Source organism: Pan paniscus, chromosome 10, assembly GCF_029289425.2.
Source record: "Pan paniscus chromosome 10, NHGRI_mPanPan1-v2.0_pri, whole genome shotgun sequence".
Lineage (NCBI taxonomy): Eukaryota > Metazoa > Chordata > Mammalia > Primates > Hominidae > Pan > Pan paniscus.
This window is the reverse complement of record NC_073259.2, coordinates 6083791-6104882: the sequence shown is the minus strand read 5'-3', so window position 1 is coordinate 6104882 and position 21092 is coordinate 6083791. Positions and strand designations below refer to the sequence as shown.

The 21092-nt window shown below is 45.7% G+C and overlaps 1 protein-coding gene and 1 non-coding gene across 4 annotated transcripts in view; both read left to right on the top strand.

Moving 5' to 3' along the window:
- The window catches only part of NINJ2 (ninjurin 2), a 100688-nt gene that overhangs the window by 56264 nt on the left and 23332 nt on the right, over nucleotides 1-21092 (top strand). The gene's annotated exons all lie outside the window — the stretch shown is intronic.
- On the top strand, nucleotides 17554-17613 carry LOC112436777 (U7 small nuclear RNA). Its single transcript, XR_003025471.1, has one exon. It is a non-coding gene; the product is annotated as a U7 small nuclear RNA (small nuclear RNA).

Below are 21092 nucleotides of genomic sequence, written 5' to 3'. Positions count from 1 at the left end.
TCTACTCCAGTCATCATCCCTTACAGAGTACCTACTATGTAGTCAAATATTTTACCTATTATCCCTAATATGCTCGCCACCCTACCTTGCAAGGTGGATATATCAGGACAGTGCTTCTCAGACTCTGATGTGGCTGTAAGTCACCTGGGAATCCTGCTAAAATGCAGATTCTGGTTGAGTAGATCTGCGGGAGGCCTGAGGTTCTGCATTTCCAGCAAGCTCCCAGGTTCGAATACCTTGAGTAGCAATATATCAGGAGAAATTTTTTGGTTGCAAGTGACTGAAATGCAATGTGAACTAGTGAAATAAGAAGTGGAATTTATTACAAGGGTATCTGGTGTCTCACAAAGCCAAAGGACAGGATTGCAGCTGGGCCTCCGGAAGAGTTGGGGCGGGGGATTCAAATGCCGGGAGGAACCTCTTGGTCTCCCGACTGCTTTCTCCATGCACCCAGTTCAAAGCGTCGTCCTCTCTCCCTCCCTTCCTTTGCTCCACTCTTTCTTCCTTTCCCCTCTGTTCTGCTTAGTGCCAAAGCAACTCGGCCCACGGTCCTGTGGGTTCCTTGTCTTCTTCCTTGATTTTGGTGGCGCACACCTTCCAGTAACTCCCTAAGAAAGTGAGCAAAGGAAGGACAATTTTTGTGGACTAACTTACCTAAACCGTCTTCCCGCAATTGCTAGTGGGTTCAGTATAGAATTGTAGCTTCTAGTGTGGCTGCTGTGACATCCAGTGCCATTTCACTCCTCTGTCCTCTGGAGCTCATGTCTGGAAGTTGTTAGATTCCTTCTGACCTCCAGTTCCAAAAGCTGACAATGATGTGGCTTGGGGTGAGTTGTTCCTCATTCATTATATGGGGCACTTGGTAAGTCCTTTTGACCCCAAAATTGATGTTTTCTGCTCTAGAAAAAAAATCTGAATTGCTTATTTAATAATTTTTGCCTTTCTCTTTTCTTTGTTCAGCTCATCTTGAACTCTCAGTGTTAGGATGTTGGATCTTCTGATGTGATCCTTTAGTTTTGTCTTTTGTATCTAATTTTTTATCTCTATCTTTTTGTTCTACTTTCTATGAGATTTTATAAATATTTCTCTATCAAGTTGAATTTTTAATTTTTATATTTTTAATTTCATATTTTTAGTTTCCAAGAGTTCTCTTTTCTTTGGTCTCCGAATATTCCTTTTTGAAATAGAATATTGGCTGGGCAAGGTGGCTCATGCCTATAATCCCAGCACTTTGGGAGGCTGAGGCAGGCAGATGGCTTGAGGCCAGGAGTTCTAGACAAGCCTGGGCAACATCTCTATTAATAATTTTTAAAAATAATAAATAAACTAAAGTAAGACACAGTTCTTATTACATTGATGGAATAGCTTCTCTTTTTTCTCTGCAGATGTTATTATTCTTTTCCTTTTTTGCACTTTTCTTCTGCTCCCTACATTCTCTCTGTCTCCTCTCTTATTTCTTTATTTTGGTCTCCATCTTTCATGTAGGCTTTCTGTGTATATTAAACAGTGAGGCACCAAAAAGCTTACTGGAAGGAGAGCTAAGTTGTGAAGGACAAAGTGGACCTTTTCATTGTACCTTTTGAATCTTTTGAGTTCCGAACCATATTAATATAGAACCCATTCGAAAAACAAACCCCAAAACCCCTCATCTTCCAGGTTATGTGAAGCTTTATCTGCATGGGTAGGGCTTGTTTGCTGGGGAGCTTCACTGCAGAAATGTAGGGTGGGTGTTAGCTTCTTTGCTGAGTGGACTCCAGATGTCAGTGTCTTAATGTTGTCTCTCTAGATTATGTCATCTCTTTTATTTTTTATTTTTGTCTTGCTCTGTCTCTCCGGCTGGAGCGCAGTGGTGCAATCACAGCTCACTGCAGCTTCGAACTCCTGGGCTCAAGCGATCCTCCGGCCTCAGCCTCCCAAATAGCTGGGACTACAGGCACATGCGCTATTCCCAGCCCCAAGGTAGTCTTTTCCGATAGGAATCATCTGGACTTCTGTCTGGGGATAGGTGTTGGGGGAGGGTATAAGCCTAGCTGCCAGTTTTCAGGAATGAAAGTGGGAGGACAGCTGGGTGTCCCAGTGTTCTGAATGCAGATTTTCAGCAGTTGCCTCAACCCTCTCCCCATGACGCACAGCCGAGCCTGCCAGCCTCTAGAGCAGCACTTTGCGGACTATCTGTGGGGAAGGCGGAGTTTTGAAACTCCCATTCTGTCAGGGACATGTACGTGGTCCTGCTGGGCATGAGTAGGCCGCATCTCACACGGCACATGCCTCACTCTGGGAGTTCAGACATCCAAACTGGCCTGTATCCTTCAGCCAGGAGAACCCACTGATCACACACTGAGTGCTGAGGCAATGTCAAATTTCCGTGAAAATCCTAAACACATATTCTTGCTTCCTGTACTTATCTTACTGGGGCTAGTAACAGTTTGTGGACCTAAACCAGTTCCTGGACCACACCGCAAGAGCACTGCTCTGGAAAATAACAAACCTCTGGTCACTTGCCTTGGGGAGGATCTGTCAACAGGCTTTGAGGGGGTGGTGAAGGAGTCGGAGGGTTGAACTGCTCTGTAAATAGACTTTCAGCCCATCCTCCGTCTCAGGTCTGTACCTCGTTCCTACCTCCCTTGCACCTGTGTCCCCACACCCAGTGCCTTCCTGGATTCCTCGTATCCTGTTGGTTCCTTCCTGCAAGCGTCAGGCTGTGGCTTTTTTTGCTATTGTTGTTGTTGTTGGGACTGAGTCTCGCTCTGTCGCCCAGGCTGGAGAGCAATGGCGCCATCTCAGCTCACTGCAACCTCCGCCTCCCAGGTTCAAGCGATTCTTGTGCCTCAGCCTCCCGAGTAGCTGGGATTACAGGTGCCCACCACCACGCCTGGCTAATTTTTGTATTTTTAGTAGAGACGGGGTTTCACCATGTTGACCAGGCTGGTCTCGAACTCCTGACCTCAAGTGATCTGCCCGCCTCAGCCTCCCAAAGTGCTGGGATTACAGGCGTGAGCCACCGCACCCGGCCAGGCTGTGGCCTCTATTGCTCGGCCAAGACATTCATTTACTACTCCTCGTTCTACTTATTTCCTCTTCCAGTCTATTTTGTCCTCGCAGCTTATACTTTAAAAAATCCCTTTACTGTTGTTAAGATAGCGATACTCCCCAAATTGGTCTACAGATTTAACGCGGTTCCCATCAAAACCCCAGCAGACTTTGCAGAGCTGATCCTAGAACTGTGCGGAATTTCAAGGAACCCAGAATGGCTCAAATGATCTTGAAAAAGAAGGCTGGAGGACTCACGCGTCCCAACAGGAAAACTTACTACAAAGCTACAGTAATCAAGTCAGTGTGATGCTGGCGTAAGGACAGACATATACACCAATTCTATGACGATTCAGCGGGGGAGAGAATGGTCTTTTTGGCCAGGCGCAGTGACTCATGCCTGTAGTCCCAGCACTTTGGGAGGCTGAGGCAGGCAGATCACTTGAGGTCAGGAGTTTGAAACCAGACTGGCCAAGATGGCAAAACCCCATCTCTATTAAAAATACAAAAATTAGCCAGGTGTGGTGGTGCGTGCCTGTAGTCCCAGCTACTCAGGGGGTTGAGGCAGGAGGATCGCTTGAACCTGGGAGGCAGAGGTTGCACTGAGCCAAGATCGCACCACTACACTCCAGCCTGGGTGACAGAGTGAGACTCCATCTCAAAAAAAAAAAAAGAAAAAGAATAGTCTTTTCAACAAATGGTGCTGGGATAACTGGATGTCCACATGGAAAAGAATAAAGTTGGACTCTTACCTCATACCATGTGCAAAAATTAATTCAAAATGGATCATAGACTTAAATGTAAAAGCTAAAATCTAAAATTCTTAGAACAAAATGTAAGTAAACCGTCATGCAGGAAAGCCTTCTTAGATATGACACCAAAAGCACAGTAACAGAGAAAAAATAAATTTGGCTTCATGAGTATTAAAAAAGGTTGCGTTTCAAATGGCACCATCAAGGAAGTGAAAAGAGAATCCAGATAATGGGAGAAATATTTACAAATCATATATCTTATAAGGGACTTGTATACAGTATATAAAAAGCACTCTTACAACTTTATAATAACAAGACAAATAATCAAATTTTAGGGCAAATGAGCTGAATAAACATTTTTCCAAAGAAAATATACAAATGGCCAATAAGCACATGAAAAGATGTTTAACATCATTAGCCAGCAAGAAAATATAAACTCAAAACCGCAAACAGGCCCAGTGTGGTGGCTCATGCTTAAAATCCTAGCACTTTTGGAGGTGGAAGCAGAAGGATTGCTTGAGCCCAGTAGTTCAAGACCAGCCTGGGCAACATAGTGAGATCTCATCTCTACAAAAAAAAAATTAAAAATTAGCTTGCATGGTGGCCATGTGCCTGTAGCTCTAACTAGTCAAGAGGTTGAGGTGGGAGGATCACTTGAGCCCAAGAGGTCCAGGCTTCAGTGAGCCATGATTGCACCACTGCACTCCAGCCTGGGCAACAGAGTGAGACCCTGTCTCAAAAAATAAAGCAAAAGAAAACCCACAATGAGACAGCACTTTACACTCATTAGGGGACTGTTATTTTCAAAAAAGCAGGTAATAGCAAGTATTGGTAAGGATGAGGAGAAACTGGAATCTCCTACATTACTGGCTGGAATGCAAAATGGTGCAGCCACTTTGGAAAGCAGTCTGGCAGTTCCTCAAAAAGCTAATCACAGAGGTACGGTATGACCCAGCAATTAACTCCACTCCTAGGTATATACATTCACACAATGAACCAATGTGCACAGCAGCATTATTTATAATAGTGAAAAGGTGGAAACAACTCAAATTCCTATCAGCTGAGGAATGTATAAGCAAAATGTATATCCAATGAAATATCTATTCAATGATAAAAAGAAACGAAGTACTGAAACATGCTACAGCATGAATGAACTTTGAAAACATTATGCTAAATGAACAACACAAAGGACCACAGAGTATGTGATCCCACTGACGGGAACTATCCAAAATCGATACAGACAGAAAGTAGATTAGTGGTTGCCTAGGCTGGGGCTGGGGATAAGGAAGGGATGGGCACTGGGTTTCTTTTGGGGATGATGAAAATGTTCTAGAATGGATTGTGATGATGTTTGCACAACTCTGTAAATACTAAAAGCCACTGAACCGTACACTTTAAATAGGTGAATTGTGTGGTGTGTGGATTATGGCTCAGTCTGCAGTTCTCCAGTGTCATCCCCATTGAGTGTGGAAGCCTCCAGCGTACCTTATGCATGGGGTTCCTCAGTCATCACCACACAGGACATTGCGTCTGAATTGACACAGCTGTTCTTAATTGAATGGTTATTTAATTAAGGGATTGCTACTGGCTTCATCTGGAGATGTCAGTACCTTAAAATGGTGTGTATCAAGTCAGACAGATAAATAAACTGGGTCAGACTCTACTCTCTTATTCCCATGGAAATCATTTTATTTTATTTGTTTATTTTTTTGACACAGAGTTGCACTCTATCGCCCAGGCTGATCTTGGCTCACTGCCACCTTGGCGTGATCTTGGTTCACTGCAACCTCCGCCTCCCAGGTTCAAGTGATTCTCCTGCCTCAGCCTCCCGAGTAGCTGGGATTACAGGCACCCGCCACCACACCCAGATAATTTTTTTGTATTTTTAGTAGAGATGGGGTTTTGCCATGTTGGCCAGGCTGGTCTAGAATGAATTCCTGGCCTCAAGTGATCTGCCCACCTCGGCCTCCCAAAGTGCTGGGATTACAGGCATGAGCCACCGCACCTGGCTATTTGTTTTATTTATTTATTTATTTATTTTGAGATGGAGTCTTGCTTCTGTGGCCCAGGCTGGAGTGCAGTGGCCTGATCTCGACTCACTGCAAGCACCGCCTCCCAGGTTCACACCATTCTCCTGCCTCAGCCTCCCGTGTAGCTGGGACTACAGGCGCCCGCCACCACGCCTGGCTAATTTTTTTTGTATATTTAGTAGAGACGGGGTTTCACCGTGTTAGCCAGGATGGTCTCGATCTCCTGACCTCGTGATCCGCCTGCCTCAGCCTCCCAAAGTGCTGGGATTACAGGCGTGAGCCACTGCGCCCGGCCTGTTTTATTTTTTTAAAGTTAATTTTTAAAAAGATATATTTTTAAATTCATAGTAAATAATACAAGAAGCAGCTACCTAGTTACATGCATTCTAAATGAGGATGCAAACCCAGTTCATGCATTTATTCCACAAATTCTGAGCATTCACAATGCTCTGCCAGTTCTGCAAATGCAGGAGAGAGCAAATCACAGGGAGGAGAGAACTAAATAGTAAGTCTTCTGGTCAAGGTGGACCTGTTTTCAAAGGACAGAGATCTCCCTACCAAAGGAATTGGGAGTGTTTTAACTATTGAGAGTTCAGATAGATTTCTACATATCTTGTTTTCACCCTTTGGAAACTCAAGATTGATTTTTTTAAATTATGTAAATACTAGAACAACCCTAACAAATAGAAAAAAAGAAACTTACAACAATTCTGGGCCAGGCATGGTGGCTCATGCTTGTAATCCCAGGACTTTTGGAGGCCGAGGTGGGAGGATTGCCTGAGCTCGGGAGGTCAAGGTTGCCGTGAGCTATGATGACACCATGCACTCCAGCCTGGGCAGCAGAGGGAGACTGTCTCAAAAACACACACACACACACACACACACACACACACACCAAAAAAATTCTGCCACCCGCCTTGCCATCCGTCTAATTTCAAACCGTTTCTCCACTCCACCCTTTTTAATTTTATTTTATTATTTATTTATTTTTGGAGATGGAGTCTCCCTCTGTTGCCCAGGCTGGAGTGCAGTGGCGCGATCTCAGCTCACTGCAACCTCCGCCTCCCGGATTCAAGTGATTCTCCTGCTTCAGCCTCCTGAGTAGCTGGGACTACAGGTGTGCATCACCCATGCCCGGCTATCTTTTTTTGTATTTTAGTAGAGATGGGGTTTCACCATGTTGCCCAGGCTGGTCTCGAACTCCTGAGCCCAGGCATTCTGCCCAACTCGGCCTCCCAAAGTGCTAGGATTACAGGCCTAAGCCACTGCACCTGGCCCCCACCCGTTTTGTAAAGCCTCTAGCTCCATTTCCCTCGTTATCTTGACCACCTTTTCCCCTCATAGCCTTGACCACCTTCATTGTATGTCTCCCAGAAGGACTCAGCTGCAAGGACCTCCCAAGATCACTGAGAAATTCAGCCCCGAGGAATTGAAGCTTGGAAGTAGCCAAGACCCCCCAGTGGCTCAGGCGTTTGGAAGGAGTAAAGGAGTAAATGTGAATCTCAGCGCCAATTTGCTTCTGGGCACATTCCTCAGACTCAGAAACCAGGCAGGGGAGGGCTGAGTATCGGGGCCCTGGCAGCTGGGCAGAAGGAGGCGGGCTGGGCCAGAGCTGCGCAAACCTTGGCATCAGAGGTATCCTGAGTGCACGGCTACTCCTGTGCCCGACACTGGCACCATGGTGAATCAGTGGCGGCATCTCGGGGAGGAATGTGAGCCCCCCGGGCGTGCTGGGGTGCAGGTCTGACCAAGCTGAGGAGGAGAGGCAGTAGGCCAAGCGCAGTCGTGGGGCTGGGAGGGCCTCCACGCTTCCAGACTTGCTGGGACTGAGTGGTTCTAATCCCCCAACTCTACTGAGGCAAGTCAGGGTTCAAATCCCAATGAAGCCACGAACATGCGGGGCATCCTGATAAGTCTCTTAACCTCTCTGAGTTGTTTTCTCACCAGTAAATGGGGGGATAATACCCCCTTGTAGGATGTTGCAGAGATCATGTTGTGAGGTCTTACACGCTGCTCAACGTGTGATGGCTTGTGCTGTAGCTAGGACACTCACCCTTTTCTTGGGGGCTATGACCCCCCAAATGTCTAAGATTTAGCTTCGTTATTCTCATTTCTTATCACTGACAAATTAACCGGGGCGGGGGGAGGAATACTTTGTTTGAGAGGAAGTCTCTCTCGTAGTGCGACGGCGCCATCTCGGCTCACTGCAAGCTCCGCCTCCCGCGTTCAAGAAATTCTCCTGCCTCAGCCCCCCAAGTAGCTGGGATTACAGGCGCCTGCCACCACACCTGGCTAGTTTTTTGGTATTTTTAGTAGAGACAAGGTTTCTCCATGTTGGCCAAGCTGGTCTCGAACTCCTAACCTCAGGTGATCCACCCGCCTCGGCCTCCCAAAGTGCTGGGATTACAGCCATGATCCACCTCACCCGGCCTGGAATACTTTCTAAATTTGTGCTTTATTTATTTCAATATTTCTCTTTTTCGGCTGGTACAAGAAATACATCCTTGTAACAAAAATACAAGCATTGTAGGCTGGGCGCAGTGACTCACGCCTGTAATCCCAGCACTTTGGGAGGCTGAGGCAGGTGGATCACTTGAGCCCAGGAGTTCGAGACCAGCCTGGCCAACATGGTGAAACCCCGTCCTTACGAAAAATATGAAAACTAGCTGGGTGTGGTGGTGCACATCTGTGGTCCCGGGTACTTGGGAAGCTGAGATGAGAGGATCGCTAGAGGCCAGGAAGTCGGGGCTCCAGTGAGCCGTGATTGTGCCACTGAACTGCAGCCTGGGTGACAAAGAAAGATCCTGTCTCCAAAAAAAGTTAAAATTAAAATATTGTAGAAAATAATATTAAGCAGGATTAAAATTTTCCTTAATTCTATCGGCCAAAGATAATTGCTATTAACAGTTTGGTGTCTATTAGGTGGACCTCAAATGACTCTAATTAGATTGAATTGATGACTATGTTTTAAATGTCTCCCCCACTTTCTCCTCATTTCTCACAGCCCAAGCTGAGTCACGGGTGAGCTCCTTCGAAAGTGGCCTGTGGCCAGGTCCACAGCACTCACACCTTAGACATAGCCCTGTCTGGTAAGATGGGCAAGCTCGGGCAGCCCTCTCCAGTCCTCTCTGGAATCCACTGCCAGTTTCCTCCCTCTGGGCAGAGGGAGGGCAAGGAGGAGAGTGGGGGCGGAATGGAGCTGTGGACACAGCTACCTGCTAGACGTAGATCCGCACTTACCCCCTCGGTGCCCAGGGGGAAGTCAGTGAAAACACCTGTGAAGCAGCCAAGTATGGAAACATCCTTGCGCATACCAGAAACAGGGTGTTGGCAAAGTGCTGTCTGTACATATCTATACACAGACACACACGCATACACACACATTATACATGATTGTGTGAGTGAGCAGTTCTTCCCTTTCCCACCCGTTAACAAGCTCATTTCCTTACAGGAAACTTATCTGCAGATGCTTGTGTTTATATACGAGAGACCAAGCTTTCTCCGCAGGGGGCCTCCTACCTACATAAATTAGCCCAGAGCTACAAAGAAAAATCCTACTGGTGATAATAAATGTTGCTTTAAACCAGAAGGGTCCAGCATTATACTAGAGGGCTTCAACAAGGCAAAGGCCTCTGGGCCCTCTGGCCTGTAATAGCCCAGCATTCCCCAAAAGCCACCATGCCCCAGACCCTCTACACCTTCAGTGCAGAGTTGGCTGCACTGTCGGGGTGCAGCCTCCTGCGACACTTCTTGGTGTTCATTGTTAATGGTAACTCCCACTGATACATTCGCCTCTTCTTCAGCTTCTGAGATTCTATCTCCTCCATGAAATGTTCTTGGCCAATGGCAAGAGAAGTGGAAATTTCACTTGGCCCTACTTTGCCTCAAGACGCAATGTCTTCAAGACTTCTTCAATTCATCATATACAAGGAACAGCTCCTTGGTTTTATGTAACATGAATAATATGTGCTGCCCTTACTCTTTGATTTGTCTGACCTATTTTCACTTGTTTGTTCCTTATAATCTTTAAGTCTGTCCATGTCAGACTATGTTCTCCTGTGTCACCATGTTCTTAGTACAACCCTTAGTATCCTGGGTAAACAGTGGAAATCTCAAAAGCCCATCTGTAAGAAAACGTATAATAATAGCAACACTGAGATTTATTGAGTGCTGCACACTCTTACAAGTACTTTACATGCAGTAACCCATGTAGTGCTCATAGCAACCCTGTCAGGAAGGTGCCATTATCATTTTCATGCTACACATGGGGAGACTGAGGCACAGAAGGGGGAACTGACTTGCACAAGGTCACACAGATGGTGGAACCAGCCATCACCCGGAAACCCACAGCCTACAACTACCAACCACGTAGTGTTTCGCCTTCCATTTTTCCCCTTTGTATATTAAGGCATTTTGTTTTATTTTAGAAAACTGGGATCATAATTGTGCTTAATAGGTGTGTTATTTGGTTTAGGGTGTAAATTTGTAATAGTTATGACGTGACTTTTAATTTTAAAAAGTTTTTCATGTGACAGAAGCTTAACTTTTTTATGTTTATTTAATCTTTTCCACTGTGAATTCTGCCTTTTTTTTTTTTTTTTTTTTTTGAGACAGGGTCTCACTCTCATCGTCCAGGCTGGAGTGGGATGGTGCAATAATGGCTCACTGCAACCTCGACTTCCTGGGCTCAAGTGATCCTCCTACCTCAGCCTCCTGTAGCTGGGACTACAGGCACATGCCGCTACGCCCGGCTAATTTTTTGTATTTTTGGTAGAGACAGGATTTTGCCATGTTCCCCAGGCTGGTCTCCAACTCCTGGCATCCAGGGATGCCCCTGCTTCAACCTCCCAAAGTGCTGGGATTATAGGTGTGAGCCACCGCACTCAGCTTGCCACTTTTTTATATTTGGAAAATTCTTCTCCATTGAGTCACTATCTTGTCTTTGGTTTTATTGTTTGTTTGTTTCTTTCTTTTTAAACTTTATTTTTTAGAGTAAAATTCACAGCGAAATTCACAGCGAAATTGGGAGGAAGGTACAGAAACTCCCCATATGCCTCCTGTCCCTACATATGCACAGCCGCCCCCATTATCAACATCCCCCAGCAGAGCGGTCCATTTGTTGCAGCTAATGAAGCTGCGTTGACACATCCTTATCACGCAACATCTATCGTTTACATTAGAGTTCACTCCTGCTGTTGTATGTTCTACAGTTTTGGACAAATGCATAATGACGTATTTCCACCATCATACTCTCATACAGAGTATTTTCATTTTGGTAGCTTCCAAGTTTCGGCAGTTATATATAAAGCTTCCGTAAACATCCATGTGCAGATTTTTGTGTGAACGTAAGTTTTCAGTTCATTTGGGAAAATCCCAAGGAGCGTGGTTGCTGGATCGTATGGAAGAGTATGTTGAATTTTGAAAGAAATTGCCGAACTGTGTTCCAAAGTGGCTGTACCATTTTGCATTCCCACCAGCAATGAACAAGGATGTTGTTCCACATCCTCGTCAGCATTTGGTATTGTCAGTGTTCTGGATTTTGGCCATTCTCATCAAATTGTTGTTTTAATATGCACTTTCCTGATGACGTATCATGTGGACATCTTTTTATATACTTACTTGCCATTTTATGTCTTCATTGATGAGGTGTCTGTGAAGACGTCTTTGGCCTATTTTTTCAAATCAGGTTCATATTCTGATTGTTGAATTTTAAAAGTCTAAGAATTTACATATTTTAGATAACTGTCCTTTATCAAAAGTGTTTTTTTTTGCCCCCTAAGATGGAGTTTAACTCTTGTTGCCCAGGCTGGAGTGCAATGGCATGATCTTGGCTCACCGCAACCTCTGCCTCCCGGGTTCAAGCCATTCTCCTGCCTCAGCCTCCCGAGTAACTGGGATTACAGGCATGCACCAACACGCCCGGCTAATTTTGTATTTTTAGTTGGCCAGACTGGTCTTGAACTTCCAACCTCAGGTGATCCACCCGCCTTGGCCTCCCAAAGTGCTGGGATTACAGTCGTGAGCCACCACGCCTGGCCAGTATTTTTTGCAAATATTTACTCCCAGTCTGTGGCTTATCTTCTGATTCTCTTCACATTGTCTTTTACAGAGCAGAGGCGTTTAATTTAATAAAGTCCAGTTTATCAATTATTTCTTTCATGAATTTTGCATTTAGTGTTGTATATAAAAAGTCATATTGTTATGACATAACAATAACCTAGGATGGAAATCCTGTGTCATCCTATCCTATGTTACGTTACATCATCTAGATTTTCTCCTATGCTACTGTCCAGGAGTTTTATAGTTTTGTGTTTTACATGCAGGTCTATGATCCATTTTGAGTTAACTTTTGCGAAGCATGTAGGTCTATGTCTAGATTCTTTTTTTTTTCTTTTTGCATGTGGATGTCCAGTTATTACAGCACAATTAGTTGAAAAGAGTATCTTTGCTACATTGTATTATCTGTGCTCCTTTGTCAAAGATCAGTTGACTCTATTTATGTGGGTCTATTTCTGGACTCTATATTCTGTTCCATTGATCTACTTGTCTATCCTTTTGATAATATCACACTGTGTTGATTACTGTAGCTTTGTATTAAATAAGTCTTGAAGTCGGGTGGTGTCAGTCCTCTGACTTTATTTTTTTCCTTTAATATTGAGTTGGCTATTCTGCATCTTTTGCCTCTCTATGTAAACTTTAGAATCGGTTTGTTGATATCTACAAAATAACTTGCTGGGATTTTGATTGGGATTGCATTGAATCTATAGATCAAGTTAGGAAGAACCGATGTCTTGACAATATTGAGTCTTTCTATTCATGAACATGGAATAGCTCTCTATTTATTCAGTTGTTTTCTTTCTTCCTTTTCTTCCTTTTTTTTGTTTTGTTTTTGTTTTTTAAAAAAAATTGAGATGGGATCTTGCTATATTGCCCAGGGTGGCTGTGAACTCCCGGACTCAAGTGATTCACCCACCTTCGCCTCCCAAAGTGTTGGAATTACAGTCATGAGCCACAGCACCTGGCCCAGTTCTTTGGTTTCTTTCATCAGAGTTTTGTAGTTTTCCTCACATAGATCTTGTAATTATTTTGTTAGATTTATATGTAAGTAATTCATTTTTATTGATACTTAATATCTGTACATATTTATGGAGTACATGAGTAGTTGATTTTTTGAGGACTAATGTAATGGCATTGTGTATTTAATTTCAGATTCCACTTATTCATTGATGATCTATAGGAAAACAATGGACTTTTGTATATTAACCTTGTATCCTGCAACCTTGTAATACTTGCTTATTAGTTCCAGGGATTTTCTTTATTATTTTCGATTTTCTTTATTATTTTCAATTTTCTACATAGACAATCTTGTCATCTGTGAACAAAGACAATCTTGTTTCTTTCTTCCCAATCTGTATACATTTTTTTCTCATCTTATTGCGTTAGCCTGGAGTTCCAGTATGATGTTGAAAGGGAGTGGTGAGAGGGGATGTCTTGCCTTGTTCCCTGTCTTCGTGGAAAAGCTCTTAGTTTTTTACCATTAAGTGTGATGTTAGCCACAGGTTTTTTGTAGATATTCTTTATCAAGTTGAGGAAGTTTCCCTCTGTCATTTCTTTTTTACTTTTATTTAAGCTATTTGTAATTTATTTGATAAATAATTTGCCCCCTTCCCTGAGAAGTTGGTGATGCTGCTGTTGCTGCTGCTGCTGCTTCTTCTTCTTTTCTTTCTTCCTCTTATTCTTCCACTTCCTCCTCCTCTTCCTCCTTCTCCTCATCCTCTTCCTCCTCCTCCTTCTGCTCCTCCTCCTCCTTTCTGAGACAGGGTCTCACTCTGTCATCCAGGCTGGAGGCAGTGGCACACTCACGGTTCACTGCAGCCTCAACCTCCTGGGCTCAAGCGCTCCTCCCACCTCAGCCTCTTGAGTAGCTGGAACTACAGGCCTGCACCACCACGCCTGGCTAATTTTATTTTTTGTAGAGACAGGGTTTTGCCCTGTTGCCCAGGCTAGTCTCAACCTCCCGGGCTTAAGTGATCCTCCTACCTCAGCGTCCCATAGTGCTGGGAAGCTGTGATGAAGATGGGAGCTTCATCTACTGATATCCTTGTAACTCACAAATTTCTGATGAAGCTGGGAGCTTCATCACAGGCATGAGCCACTGCGCCCTGCCTGTGATGCTTCTTTAACAATCGCTAGATTTTCAGATCTGTTTCAAAGTTGACTGAGTAGTAAATGTTGATGTATTGCAGGGAAATTCTTGCCTTCTTATTCTTTTCTTCCCCTAAGAGTTCTTAGTAATTGTGCCTTAATACTTTACCAAATGAACAATGTAGTCATTACACCCAGTTAGTATTGCAGTGAACCTAATAAATTGAGAATGGTTCCTATATTTAACATAGATTTCTGGATTTTTTCCATTAAAAAATCTTCTTTCCTACTATATTTATAACATCTGTATCCACTCTACTTTTGTCTGTTCATTTTTTTTCCCTGTTTTTTTCTTGATTGCATTTTTAGGGAAAGGATTTATTTTACTTTTCTTTAAAAAAATCCATTCCGTAGTTTCATTTACTCAATCTACTGATATCCTTGTAACTCACAAATTTCTGTAATTATCTTAATTTTGTTCTTCCTTGCTGTTTTCCTAAGGTGTGTTTTATTGTCTTTTCATAACTTTTCTGAGATGAATTTCAGTTGGCTTATTTTCACTAATTTTTATAATGATAGTATTTATCCCTGAACAGAGCTTGGACTTGGACTACATTCCTTAGTATGTTCTGCTTCTTACAACTAACCAAATAATTTGTAATTGATTTTTTTTTTTTTTGAGATGGAGTTTTTCTTTTGGTGCCCAGGCTGGAGGGCAATGGCACAATCTTGGCTCACTGCAACCTCCACCTCCTGGGTTCAAGCAATTCTTCTGCCTCAGCCTCCCAAGTAGCTGGGATTACAGGCATGCGCCACCTCGCCCGGCTAATTTTGTATTTTCAGTAGAGACGGGGTTTCACCACGTTGGCCAGGCTGGTCTTGAACTCCTAACCTCAAGTGATCCACCAGCCTCGACTTCCCAAAGTGCTGGGATTACAGGAGTGAGCCACCGCGCCTGGCCAGAGAAGCTAGTTATTCTGTTTCTTCATAATCTGTGTCTAATATCTTTCTCCATTTGTTCAACACCTTTTTGTTGGATATTCACAAGAATGTACCGTGACGGGTCCACTCTGAATCCCTCCGGCAATGACGATGACTCCCTCATGTTATCTAGCAGACACCGAACTGTTTTATATGTTCAACACCTTTTTGTTGGATATTCACAAGAATGTACCGTGACGGGTCCACTCTGAATCCCTCCGGCAACGATAACTCCCTCATGTTATGCAGCAGACACCGAACTGTTTTATGTGTGCCCTACTGTTGTCGCAGCAGCCCAGTGAGGTAGGGACTATCTTTTACCCCATTTTGCCCTTGGGGACACTATGGCTCAGACACTATGGCTTGTCCAAGGTCACCTAGCAGCAGGCAGTAAAGCCAGACTTGACCCCATTCTGGCTTCAAAGTTCCTATTTTTCATCTGTCACAGATTAATGGTAAGTTCACCGAGAATGCAAACAAGATATGCGTTTGGCTACAGCCTGGCGGCTGGGGCTCCAGGCCTTCAGGCTAAAGGAACAGGTGGAAGGATGAGCAGAGCAGGAGGGGCAAAGGGGGTGACCCGGGAAAAACGCCTGGGGGCCTCTGTTTGCTCAAAATTGACTAGTTAAGTCACACACCATACCTGCCGCCGGCCACGTCACTCTTTCAGAAGGCTTTCCTGTTCCAATGAGGCCCAGAACCTGAGAAATATCTCTGAAGAAACACCCTTGGCCCTTGCAGCCAGCTCCCACAAAGTCTGGCAGCACCCCCAGCCCAGCTGCACGATAAGATAAGACGTGCCCAAGGGACCTGGGGAGAGAAGCCAGACTGGTGACACCGCACTGCTCCCTCCGTGACATCTGTTCACAGCAGACACTGTCCCTCCAGGGACTCGGAGCTCAGCCAAAAGGCCCCTGCTTTTAAGACCAGCTCTATGGAACTCCGCTAGCACTGCCCATCCAGAGAGCTTCTGCAATCAGAGTTGCCCCCAACCCTCTGACCAACGTAGTAGGTGAGTCAGCACTCAGTCCTGGGCAGCAGGTCTTAGTAGTCATGACTAGCAGAAAGGACCTTGCATCAGGAGAGCGCACAGCCCCAGGTTGTTGACGTGTGTGCAGCTGGGCATGAGTGACAGGGCTATTTCTGCCCACCGAAGTGCTCTCAGCAAGCAGGAGGTGAAGGGAGATGCTGCCGGGAATTGTAAGATCTAGGCATGGCACCCGCTGCTTGAACCCTGCTAAGGACTGGGGCCCCAACACCGTGCAGTACCTAAACTGCCCTGATGGTTGGTTCACACAGACCACATGACGGTGAGAGGCCCTCACAGCACTGAATCCAGAAACAGGAGCCAGAGAACCTAGGGACTGTCATACCATTTTGAAAAGAGGCACCAGTCTCGCTGAACTTCTTTTCTCTGCCACCTCCCTATAACCTTGATAGTAAGTGCTAGTGTCCTGGGTTCTGATCAGCTGTAAGCATCAGCCTCCCTATAACCTTGATAGTAAGCGCTAGTGTCCTGGGTTCTGATCAGCTGTAAGCATCAGCCACAAAGGACTATGCCCTTGACAGGCTTCCAGGCGCCCTGGGCAGTGGCTGGGCGGACTGCCGTAATCCCACCAGGCAGCTGCGTCTGTGCAGGTTCCCGCAGGTGCCCCTTTCACGCAAGAGCCACATTCCTGGAAAGTTGTTCATCAACTGAGTCCTATTGGGGCTGCAACGCTGAGGGTGCGTTTTTAGACTATGAAGGCACAAAGTTGCCCCCCAGCCAGAGGCACAGGGTGTCGTCCTTCACCCCTCCCTTTCCCCACCCTCAGCATCCAATCGCTCACCCAGTCCTGCCAGTTCTGTTTCCTCACCCTCTCTTGGGGCAGTCCCATTTTTATACCCACTGCCAATGCTGTGCTGCAGACCTCCAGCAGGGCTCCCGCGCATGGCTCTCCGCTCCAGCCCATCCTTCGAGCCGCTTCCATCATGGTCCTGCTAAAATGCTGCTACAGCACATTGGGAGGCTGAGGCAGGAGGACCACTTGTTTGAGACCAGGATTCCAGACCAGCCTGTGCAATATAGCAAGACACCGTCTCTACAGAAAATAACGAAAATAAAAAATAAGACGCTGCTCTAAGGATGCCACTGGCTGCGGATAACCTTCCTACTGCTCCCTGCTGCCCTCAGGACAAAGCCTAAGTGCCTCATCAGCCCCTCCCTGATCCGCTGCCCCACACCGCTCCACCTCTGCCTTCCACCCATACCCTAGGATCCCTTGGGTCCTGACAGGGAGACCCCGCCCTCTCTGAGACGGCTGCCACAGCAGCCCATCTGCCTCACCCCACGGAGGAAAACTGAGTCCAGGAGACAATACCCCCCTAAATGTACCATCTGTTTCCCCCCTTCCAGAAGTTTCTTGAGAGCAGGAGCCATATGGATTCGTCTCTGCATGCCCAGCCTGAGACATCAGTGCCTAGGACTCAGGAGGCATACCCAGCACATGCTTATAGAAGAAAGAAACAAACAGGGAAGGTGTTTTTTGCTATTTATCGCATATTTAATTTCATCTTTATTATATTTTTCCTGATTATAACAGGATGATGTCTTAGGTGTGAAAAATTAGAAGTGGAAGTGTTAGAGCTCTTCTAGAATTTGTCTAGCAGGTTCCCTGGTTTTTAATGAAACCAAACTCCCATGAGAAAACAACCTACAACTGGGAAAATATATAACTTAGGAAGAAAGGGAAAGTCCTTAGTGTGATAGAAATTCCTCCCATATCTGTTTCCTATGCTTATTCTAATGCATAGAAATATAAAGTAGATCCTCTGAATACTTTGTTTCATTTTTACCAATATAGAATCATATCATGTTCTTACTGACTTGCTCCCCACTAAATACATTTTAGATATCTTCTGTATCTAATCATAGGGATCTACCTCATTCTTTTTGTTTTGTTTCATTTTGTCCATTGTTTTTTACTGATTGAACAAGAACACCTCTCTCTTTTCAAAGACATATGTAGGATTTAATTGTGTGGTTGTAGGCCAGCTTATTTAGCCCACACACCCTTGATTACAATTTGGCTCATTCCCAGTTTTTGACATTATCAATAATGATGCATTGAATAGCTTGTCTTTTTGAGCTTTGGGGAGCATTTTCTGTGGGAGACTTATTCTGTGGGAGACTCCTAGAAGCGGACTTACTAGGTAAGACTATTTTAAATTTTAATAGATAATTGTCAGATTGTCCTCCAAAAAAATGATTGTAACAATTCTGGTACATTTGGTAGTAATTTACATTTCTACCAAGGATGTGAAAGTGCTTGCTTAGCCATGTCTTCACCAACACTGAGTATTATCAGTCTCTTAAGTCTTCACCAATCATGTAGGCTATCATATCTATTACACACATTCGTGATGTTTCTTCAGGGGCTTGCTTGTTTGTACTCAGTTTTTCTGTTGGCTCATTTTTAAGGCCTCCACAGACTTCAGGATAATCAGTCCTTTGTGCTCTGTGCAGCAGTGTTCCCCCCATTTCTATTTGTCTCCTGATTTTGTGTGGTGTGTGGTGGTTGAGGAAATGGCTGGAGCACACACTCTGAAGGCAGGCTACTTGGTTTTGTCTGTAACTTACTAGCTGAATGACCATAGTTTAGTTACTTAACCTCAGAGTCCCTTAGATAAGGACAGTACTTATCCCAGGGATTGTTATGAGAATGACAGGACTTCAGATATATAAAGTGTTCTGTGCAGGGTTTGACATGAAATGAGCGCTATAAGGGTATATGCTATTATCATTTTGCATTCAAATAATTTAAATTTTATGCAGTCAAATGTATTAATCCTTTATGGCTTCCAGATTTGATGTCATAGTTATAAAGGTTTTCCTCATTCTAAGGTTAGAAAGAGATTCACAAAGGGGACTATTTGAAGGAGTCTGCGGGGAGTCCATTTGCAAGATGTCTCCTCCTCCCTTCCCTCCCTTCCGTCCCTTCCCTCCCTTCCGTCCCTTCCCTCCCTTCCGTCCCTTCCGTCCCTTCCCTTCCTTCCGCCATTTTGCTGTCTTGTAAATTGATTTGGCTTTTCACATAGTGGGAATTTTTTTCAAGGGGAAACCTATCTGTGTTTACATAGTGGAAGGATGACACACTGGTCTGGGGACTATGTTGGCTGTCGTTTCATGTCTAAAGTGTAGGCCTGTGTAGGTCGTCCCCTCCCTTCATGGATAAAACAACTACTAGTTGTCAGTAAGTGCCAGCCTCATACTACGGCTCCTACCCTGAAGGAGTTCACCGTCCAGTGAGAGAACGGATAGTGATCAGGTGGGAGGTGTCACCAAGGCCCTGTGGTGGAAATAACCAGCTTAACGGAAGGAAGAGCTTCCAGGGTGGACGGTGAGGAAGGGCCCAGAGGGCATTTCAAACACGGGGGATGGGGTGTTCAATCTGCTCTACAAATCCTGGTGACCTGCCTGTGAGGCACGGGGTCCCTGGCCACCCCCATCCCCCACCTGCACAGAGGCCCCGGGGCAGGGAAGAATGGCTCAGCGCTGGGCAGGATGAGATGGAGAGTGGTCAGAGGCCAGACCACAAGCATCGGGCCAAGACTAGGAAAGCCCAGCTCCCCTCCCAGCTCTAGAACTTCACTGGTCAGAGAGCCTGAAGAGCCCTAAGAAAGGGACTTCAGTCCTCTGGGGCTCCCTTTGCGTGTCCTTACAATGCAGCCTCAGCTTCTGTCCTTAGGCAGCTGTGCAAATTCTGTAAGATGGTGCATGTGCAGACATTCTGTCCTGCACAATAAAAGTGGACACCTTTGGGGCACTTCCTGCCGCTGCTTGACTGGGAGTTGCTCCCGCCATGGGGGCTGTGCTGTGGGTTCAGCCTGTCTGCATTGCCAGGGGTTCCTGGGCCTGCTTCCTGTGGAGGGGCAGCTTCACCCTGGATGCAGACCTCCCCGTTTGCAGCCCGTCCTGATGAGCTGACTCTTGCCTCCCGGTCCCCTAGTCTTTTTGTTGACCGAGATCAGGACTCTAGTCCAATACTATTGAACCCTGGCAGAGATGCTCCACAGGAAGGGCTGAGCCTCCTCCTCCCACAGGTGTTTAGTAGCAAGAAAAGAAACTGCGCTTGGGGAGCCTACGCTTTCCCTTTGGCCTTGTTTATCCCAGATGTTGGTATGAACCCCTCTTGGCACTGGCAGGGGTTCTACCATCTGCTCACACTAAGGGTTAAAGGCCTGCAGAGGGGACAGTGAGCTCTTCCATCCAAACTTCAACTCCATTCCACAACACCAGAGCCCAGTGAATGGCGTCCCCCGTGGACGACAGTGATTCTCATGCGAGCAGGGCCCCGAAGGTGAAGGTCACTGCAGAGGGATCCCCACACCTGGATCCCTACGATCCAGTCAGAGGGCACAGAAAGGCACCTGGCTGTTGGGGAAAGGACCCTGGTGGGAGTCACAGAAGCCTTTGTCCCAGTTTCAGCACTGCCCAGTTCTGTTGCCTTGGAGAGGTCCCTTGCCCCGATGGTTCTGTGTCCTGATTTATAAGACGGGAAGGTTGGACATAGGGCCGAAACGCATGCCCTGTGGGCGGATGGGAGCTTATGCACTTTGAGGTTGGATGCCTTTGAGTGGGTGTGCACTGCCCAGGGAGAAGCAGCTCCCACCCCTTCCTCCAGTGAAGGCATTGGCCTTTGTATTTTGCGCTGTTCCCTGGTCCTGGCTTTTGAGAAAAGAGCCAGCAGCCTCTGCTCTTGTTGACACCATCATCTGAGAGTGGCAGGCCACCAGAGGGAAGGGCTAAGGACAGAGCCAGATCTGGCTGGGCCATCTCACCTTCTGGAGGCCAAACTTGACCCGGGATGGAAATAATGAAGCAGCCACTGGCTTTCCCAAGGCCTGTGATCCTCCTGGTAACCAGAAATCCCAAATTCTTATCTCCTGCTCTTCCAGGTAGGCTGGGCTAGCTTCCCAGGGCCTGCTCAGGAGGGCCCTGTGTCCTGCATTTGGTCTAATTCTCTGCTTTTGCCATCTTGAAATTCTGAATCTTTTTTTTTCTTTTTTCCTGTTTTAGACTTCATTCCTGAGGGTCACTCTTAATCAATTTGAACGAGGGGCCCCATATGTTCCTTTTTACTGGGCCATGCAAATTACTGTGGGTTACATTAAT